The sequence below is a fragment of the Daktulosphaira vitifoliae genome, unplaced genomic scaffold (assembly GCF_025091365.1).
Source record: "Daktulosphaira vitifoliae isolate Bord-2020 unplaced genomic scaffold, ASM2509136v1 Scaffold_1, whole genome shotgun sequence".
Lineage (NCBI taxonomy): Eukaryota > Metazoa > Arthropoda > Insecta > Hemiptera > Phylloxeridae > Daktulosphaira > Daktulosphaira vitifoliae.
In genome coordinates, this window is record NW_026099572.1 from 29,880,502 (window position 1) to 29,889,153 (window position 8,652).

At 40.7% G+C, this 8,652-nt stretch overlaps 1 protein-coding gene across 4 annotated transcripts in view; it reads left to right on the forward strand.

Moving 5' to 3' along the window:
* The window catches only part of LOC126895161 (uncharacterized), a 35,065-nt gene that overhangs the window by 14,901 nt on the left and 11,512 nt on the right, over positions 1–8,652 (forward strand). The window contains exon 2 of one of the 4 annotated variants that reach the window (XM_050666713.1): positions 319–418. The exons of the other annotated variants lie outside the window; for them this stretch is intronic. The gene's annotated coding sequence lies outside the window, so the exon portion shown is untranslated. The remainder of the gene's footprint in view (positions 1–318; positions 419–8,652) is intronic. 4 annotated transcript variants of the gene reach the window in all.

An 8,652-nucleotide genomic window follows, 5' to 3' on the forward strand; every position in this document is an offset into this window, starting at 1 on the left:
GCGATGTTTATTTTAAACGTTTACGCAAACAGATATTATTCTACGTAGAAAAAATGCATTAAACCTAATAAGTTAACACACACACACAAATACGCATTATGTAGTGTTTGTAAACGGTTATAATTAAAGAAAATTACAAAAAGAAAAGAATGTCTTTTTTTACATTTTTGGAAAGGTAATTTGGTGGTATTTACGGCTGCTGTGGGTTTATTACTTTAAAAACTCAAATACTTTTAAACATTAGCGTCCGGCTACATTGTAAAGCACTGGTACTAATAATAATGGCCGATGAATAATTAAATTTTTTCCTTGTTATAGTTAGACGATTAACGTAGTATTATGTGATAATAATAAACAAGCAAGTCAATGATAAAAAAAACCAGGAAAAAACTGACAAAATACATTTTTCGGCACTGAGGTAGTTAATTTTTTTTTTCATAGTTTAAAAAATCATTTGGCGTTAATTGCCTATTGATGTTTTCTGAGTTTTCAAATTTTGCAGTGAACAATTGTATGAATCTCCAATCTTCACTATGTACATTTTGACACAGGGCGTTGACTTGGGTTAATATGTTGCCAAATTTTCGACCCGGAAAATTACAAACGTCTATTTTTAGAGCACGAGCTCTTTTGCAAGCGCATGTATTTAATTAGCGCTATGGAACCCCACCCCGTTGATAAAAATAAATATATAGTAAAGATGTATTTTGAGGGGGAGGGTAATACAAAAATGTACACGAGGTATCTAGTGTCGTAACTACCATCGTGTTTTACTCGTGAAAACCATTACCTAGTGGGACGATGTCGTTGAAAAATGATGAACCGACATTTTCTTTCCATACTATCATTTCTACGTAATGTATTCGGCACTTAACGCTTGTGACCAACAAAATCAATGCACCCCCCACGGCCTGATGCGAATTGTATGCGTCGAATATGATTTGGACGAAAAGTGTGGCGCTTTTTTTTTTTTTTTTCAACGACTTCACACCGCTGGTTTGTGCGGTTACATAACTACTAAGTGACGGATTTGCATTTTGACAAAATGACATATTATTCGACTTGTTGTAACGAGACGGATAATGGCAGCTGTAGTGACCATTTATTATTAATCGTATGTATGTGCTCGAAAAAAAACGCCGCACAGTAGTCTCCTTGTCCGGGTGGAGTGGTGTGCGAGTGTTTGGCATTCGGGAAACGTTGTGTTATATAGTATTTAAACAGCAGCGTCATTTGCAAAACTTATACGTGCTCGGCGCCCTTGACGATGTCCGGTTCAAGGTCTTATCGCCATTTTTATGCGTTTTTCTTCTCGCTCCGTCAATATTATTTTTGCGTTTCCATTCTTTTTTTTCCCCCGCCTCTGTCCGTCTCGCTCGCTCTTAATCTCCGTCTCGATAGATATTTTTTTCTATGTAATTTTAACTAACCAATATTTCGCCGCCACCGCAGTCTTCCCGTTGTTCTGCGGCGGGATAATAATAATTCTTCTAAATAACAACACTGGTCAACAAATTAATGTCGTACGCCGGCGCTATTGAAGGTTCGAAGGTCACATAACCGTGCTGAAAATCGTGTTGCAATGGCATTTATCGGTTGAACGACCTTTGGACAGTATTGCGGTAATTTTTTAATATAAATATATATTTGTTTTTTGTCAATGTTAGGTAAACATGCATTCGCCGTACGATGTGTTTGCCACAGTAAATAGGATTTCGTCAAATTTGCACGAGTGGCCGTCATCGCACTGAGCACATACGACGCCGTTTGTCGACCGTTTTAACATTACACCGTACGTTCGGTGCAAAGGAGATAAGCCGAGTTTAACGAACTCTGTTCGATAACCTACCGATAAATCCTGGCGTCATTGACGTTCGCTTAGCGGTCTCTATTATAATTTTCATTTTTCTTTTTTTACGCCATTCGAAGATGCATTTTGTCGAAGTTCTTATTCTTTTTTACATCCCAACGCTGCCGTCGGCGTGTGACACGCGACTATTTTATTCGTCGCCCGTTCGATTAAAACTGTAACTTCGGTTTGTTTGATTTGTCGCGTGTTGACATTGAAAACGTCAAGCTCGTGTCGAAACGCCGACACTCGAAATGTGCAAAAAAAAAAAAAGAAGAGATTTCCCGCGCTGACACAAACGATACACGCGCCATCGACGCGACTGTTCTGGTCGAAAAACCCGTTGCCGGTGTGTCAACACAACAATAGGCGACACAATGCGCGTCGGGTTTCGACGATTTTTGACCTTTGCCCCGTTTCGTACAAATTTACACCGCCGGCGTCATTGTTGTTGTGTAGGAAAATATCGAGTCAAATTTCTCGCCCGGCCATTGTTGACGGACGTCTGAAAATTAGCGATTGCGAAAAGGGGCGGGTAGGGGCAGGATGTGTATTTTAATGGAATGACGAGGTCGAGCCTTGACAACGTCGTCCGTGTTGTGGCAGGGTATGGTTACAACGTGTACCTTAATAATACATTAGCACTTACAATGTACTGGCACACGAACACGCGTCAACGCCAAAATACAATCGCAGTCTTCTCTTCACCCGCCCCTTTGCCGGTCGTTAACACCCGTCACCTCGACAACGGGACCTCCTCCCATGTGGCGGCAGTTTTTGTACAAAAGGACGTGCGAGGAAAAAAATACTCCACAAAACGGCGCAAATTGTCCCGACACCAATTGATGGACCAATAATAAGCAACGATGATTTGGTCGTTAATACCGAACCGTCGGGACGAGATATGCCATACACCAATAACGGATGCTGTAGTGTACCTACACGATACATAATACCAAAATAATGTAATGTATTGTTGTAGACTATAACCTTTAGTTAGAAAAACAACACGAGACACGCGTGCGCTATCCGTCAACGGTGGCGGCCGAGTTGAACGACCGCACCGCGACGAAGGGCCCTGCTGCAGTCATCGCCAACTGTGATCTGGGTCAAGGTCACCGCATCGCTTTCGCGCTCCGCCTACTTTCCCGTCTGCCACCACCTCTCGACCGGCGGGGTCGTCCCCCCTCTCCATGTAGACGCCGTACGCCGCTCTTCGTCTGCCGCCGCGTACTTCACACTGTTTTATTTATAAATAAATGTACTTATAATTTGTATGGGTGAAAAATGCATGTGTGGGCATAAGTCTTGTATTGATGAAAATAACAAACTGTATTAGAATTTAAAAACCGATTTGAAGTGTTGTTTCCGATGCGGCAGCGCGCAGTTGCGTTCGAAAATCGTTTTTGTACAGCTAAAACATTTTCGACTTGTCAATAATTTTTTACTTTCCTTTTACAATTACGTTTTACTTCCATTAGTTGAAATGTATTAGTAATCACGTAAATCGACTCGTTCCTCTAGAGTTGTACATGATTACTTTAGTACTCGATTTAAATCTTATTCAAATATTGCTTACTGATGTTATTGTGTTATTTTTTAATTCGAATTTCATTTCTACATTATTACTGATTTTAACTCGTTCTGTTCGGGTACCACCCAGCACTGTCAGTATAAAAAGTTCTGGCGTTATTGATGAATAACTTGACCTGAAAATGTTAAACTGGATACGATAAGTATTCTGTAAATGAATTTAAAAATGATTTCAAGTTTCGGTTTAAAAATTCCCTACTGTGTGCAACATATTATCGTCGTGTGATTCTACTTTCTCACAATATACGTCAAGTATAAATTTAAAAGAGTTTCCTGCAAACCGATTGATTCAAAAGACAAAAAAGTGCATTGATCTGTAAGTAAGCTATAGCCATGAAACTTTCATGTTTTTGTAACTCCAAGTGTACGAGCCGTGCAAACCGCGCGAGGATGCCGAAACCTTATTTATAGAACAGGCTATTCTTAACTTTCTGTTTATATTTGTACACCGTGTCCAGTGTATGCATTTACATTGAACGTACGTTTCAATTTTTTATAGGTGCGTACATTATATTTACTCTCGCCAACGCAACGGTTTGTACTGATTAGAAACCCGGATGTAAATTGCACTCTACTATGTTTACAGTGCGCTCATCGGCGTGGATTAATAGAAGAGAGCATATGATATCACTAATAATGGACTAAAAATAGCGATTTTTTGTAATATCGGTGCTCGAACGATGGCAACGCGTAGTTTATTGAAATAAATTAAAAACTTAACAAACCATAAGTTATGTTTGAAAAATAACAAAGAAAAATGTCAAAAGGGCAACGTCGGTTATAACTATGCCCTAGTTTTGTTTTATTATTATTAATTTGATTTTTTATGCATACAACACGGTCTCTGATCTCTGATCTGAACATGGTCTATAATTGCAAAGTACATTCAACCGTCTAAAAACCACCGGTGGAATCCTTAAAAATATCCAAATGTTAATTTACCATACATGAATATTTTGTTAAAGTTTTCGGGTCTACCATACTTAGATATATATACATCGGTAATTACGAAGTACGTTCTACAAAAATTAGGATCAATTTGTTGTTAATTTAAGTTTTGGTATGCGCAGTGGCCTTAAAAACAAGTCTTGTTCTTTTCACGTGGTGATCGATTTTTAATGTCCGTTGGTGCGGGATAAATAATTGCACTACATTTAATACTTTCTTAACGGTTTTGACCATTGCTATCGCTTTATGAATCATTCCTTTGTCCTATTTGGGTTAAGCACACTTCGTGGTGCGTCTTTGAATGCGCATATAAAAAAAAAAATGCAATTTGTGTACGTTGCCATCGGAGACAGCCAAAGCGAGAGACGCTAGCGAGTAAACAACGTTGCGACATCGCTTTTTTACCAATAACAATATAAATAAAATAACTCGCGCGTAGATGTGCTATAGGCAAACATAATTTAAGCTTTCATTTACCGTTGTCTCAGTCGACAACGTTTATCATTACCTACTTGATGTTTATTGGTAACAATTATATCAATTCTTTCTATTCCAACTGATGAGCTTTCATTTTTTGACTATAAATAATACAATTAGTGGTATTTGTAATTGATTCGACCTAATAAGTCGCGTGCTCCTGGTGTTTGTTTTTATTTAATTATGTAGGCATGTTTGCTGTCATCCAATATGGTGTTGTTCACATTCAACACTATTAAAAAAATGCTAAGCTCTACAACGTTGTGTTTGTAATCGATATTTTCGATTTTGTGTGCATGTTTTGACTTTTTTCCGATAAAATAATATACTGTTCGAATAGGCGTTGTGTGTTCTAATGAACCATTTCTAGAGCACTGTGTAATATAATAATGTGCATAACGGTATCACGTTCATTAATTGTTGTAAATCATTTTCATTCTCCGTTACTGTAATAATACATTCTATTAATGTTACATCACTCATTTGAACTTTTTCGGTGTCGATATAATTCCCATAACCCTGTTTACTTTCGATTTTTTTCATTTTTAAATAAAACGTAGAACAATCCGCGTCGTCGCCAATATTTATTATGTTTTTATTAGCACAAGATGGAGACTGTGCGTTTTTTAAGTTGCTACTCGTTCCAAACGCGTTTCCCGAAGTTCCACGGCAGCTGCTTTGAAGAGGAACAGGACGCGAAACTGGCACACGGCTACTAAGTGAACCCATCCGATGCTGGTGCGCATATATCCAAAGACATAACGTGTGTTATAATAGTCGTGTTGATCCAAACGGTCCTATTCAGAAAGTTCATAGATTTCTCATTATAATCTCACGTGTTATTTTATTGGACATTAATCTCGTGTATTTATTGAAACCGTTTTCTCCGCGCGCGTTGCCCTGAAAGTTATAATAATGCGCTCGTTGATTTTGCAGTTTTTTTTTCAACCGTGTCTCATTAATAGTCAATGCACTGAGTATTTTTCTATTATTACTGATTTTTATTCTTCGAGACATCAGTGTATACACTGCCGAGTTGGATTTACGTAACCCGAGAGAGGTCGTCGTCCTCGCTCCACTGTATAATATCTAGAGTTGTATATTACTGAACACTATTAATAAAACGAATATTAAAAATTATTGTTATACTTTGGTATAAACGTCTCGGAGAGATTTTCTCTTTATTCTCACCCTGGCAGCGAAACCATTTACCGAGTGTCAGAGATATGGTAATGTACTCCATAACTACCTGCGCCGTTGACCGTTTATTACATTATTTATATAAACACGTGCGTTGATTGTGCGTATGTATGCGTTTATCGTTATTTTTATATATACACGTATAAAATAACTACTATTTATTAATGCAATAAAAAGATGGAGGACAAATACAAACAAACACCGTTACGGTCGATTTTGTAGAGAGGAGAGGTCGTTGGCCGCTACGCGGGTAACTTTCACTAGCGCCGTCACCTGACCCCTCTACTTCACCTCGTTTCCGTGATGCAACGGCCGCCCCATCAGCTGACTCACGCAACGTCCTTGCCTCCTCTTCATCTCGTCCAGTCCGGGGCAGAGGATTTCGTGAGATTTATCTATTTTTTTTGACGCCACATCGCGTTGGAAATTCGCGGGACACTCGTCACGCGGACACCGAGCGTTTACGAATTCGAGTAAAAAACACGTAGCAACGCTGAAATTCGAAAAACCGAGGAGGAGGTTACTATTGTAATAGACTAGTTGCGGCAGGCTGGCGCGCGGTTTAGCCGGCCGTTGAACTATGTCCCAGATATACGCTGGGTGGTGTTGGGGCCCCTCACCTCCGCCCGTCGTCCTGTTTAAGCCTACCCCTCCGTCCGCCCAGAAACAATAGGTTCATCCTGTGCTTGGTTTGTGTGCGACACCGTGTTAACGACTGTCCTCGCTGACTATAAAAAAAAAAAAAAATCGTCCTTGTCGATAGAAAATCGACTTGGAGTTTTCACACACAAACGCACACGTAACCCAAATACCATAAGACGGCGACGACAATTGCGAGAACGGCGGCAGTATAGTTACGGCCGTTGACCCTAATTGTGTGTGCGACGACTACGTCGGGCGCGATAACGTCGCCGGTCGGGGACGAAGGGAGACGGTACCGCAGTCACCGATATGTTGTCGTTATCATTGCCAAATTATAATTGTTGTTATTATTATTAGTGTACGCGACACGCAATTACGGTGTGTGCATAGAAACTGGCAGAGGCGGTCTCCTCTCGCGTCCACCCATTCCCGATTGTGCAACAGTGGCGCCAAAATAACGTGATAACGACAGAACAATAATACGAAATCGAACAAAAGGCATACCAGCTACGGTTAGTTAGAGAATCGGGCGGCGTTTGTTCGCGGATGCAGCATAAGGAAATCTAGCGTGTGCAGACCGGCGGAGGTCGTAGTACTACAGTACGTCTCTCCCCTTCTTTCTCTTTGCGCGTCAGAGTCACTGACCGATTATGATCGTAGTCGTCGCCCCCTCCCCTTTCTCCGCCACCCTATCGTGCCCCCTCGTCATTACCCCGCGGATATACCGTGACCCACTTGTAACCATACGATTATAGTCTCATCGCACCTTTTTCACCGCGAGCGCGTGCACACGGAGCCGCGTCGTGTGGTTTTTTTCAGCTGAGGGTACTCGCTGTCACGGCGCGTATGCAGCACCGCATTCCGGACCCATTGCCCTAGTGAACGGTTACGGTGACGGCGGCACGTCTCTCCCTCGAGAGATGTACGGCGCGATTTCACCTTTGGGCAGACGGAAAACAAAACGACACGTGTGAAGTGTTGAAATTATATTAGTGAATTTGCCGTCGTCACATGTTCATACTTGCACCGGTGTATTTGTTCGGATACTAATAAATTTGATAAAAATTTCAATTGACGCAATTCAAACGCGGACGTATAGATCATTTATTGTAATAAATTGCACACGAGCTATTCGAGTAAATACGCTGCGAGGCCAACAACCTGCTCGCCTTTCGTCGGTTTTGAAGTACATTCGGACCATGACTGGTCCGTGTTGTACTGTGGAGGTTATCGACAGTCCTATTGAATCGAATGATCCGTGCACTCGATAAACATACGCGGACGTGTACACGCCGATCAAGTACGTAGAGAGAGAGAGAGATGGACGTTATATAAACTATATATATATGCCTGACTTTTGTGGGAAATTCATTTTGGAAACTGACCGAAAACAATTTCGGCGCAATCGCGCTGAATTTTATTGTTTTTAAATTTCCTGGAGCTAATTTTATTTACATTTTAATGATTTTGAACTTGTCGCGTACACAACGCGTGTATTCCACACGAAGAAAATGTGACAACCCATCGACTTTCGTGCTAGCCCACTCGACTATAGTCAATACAAGTACAGTTGTGAAACGCTTACTTTTTACAGGCCGTATGACATTCGACATGCAACATACGTCGTACATTATTACATCTCGGATAATCGTTTTCACATTGTTTTTAAACGTTTTTCGTGCACTCCGGCCGACCGCTACTGTTTTGTGGAATTGCAATATCGTCGTCGATAAAGAACTTTCGATTATCGTTTAGGCCAATCGTTGACGGTCTCTTGGTTTTAATTTTATGTATTCTCACTCGATGTAATGTGTCGGCGCACATTGAGTGAATCCATGCGAATATACGAGATTACCTACTTTCGGTAATCGATGCGTCGCTCACAATGCACCAAGAGTTCATTGCCCCCGTCGGCTGAGATTAATATTAGGTATTATTATAAA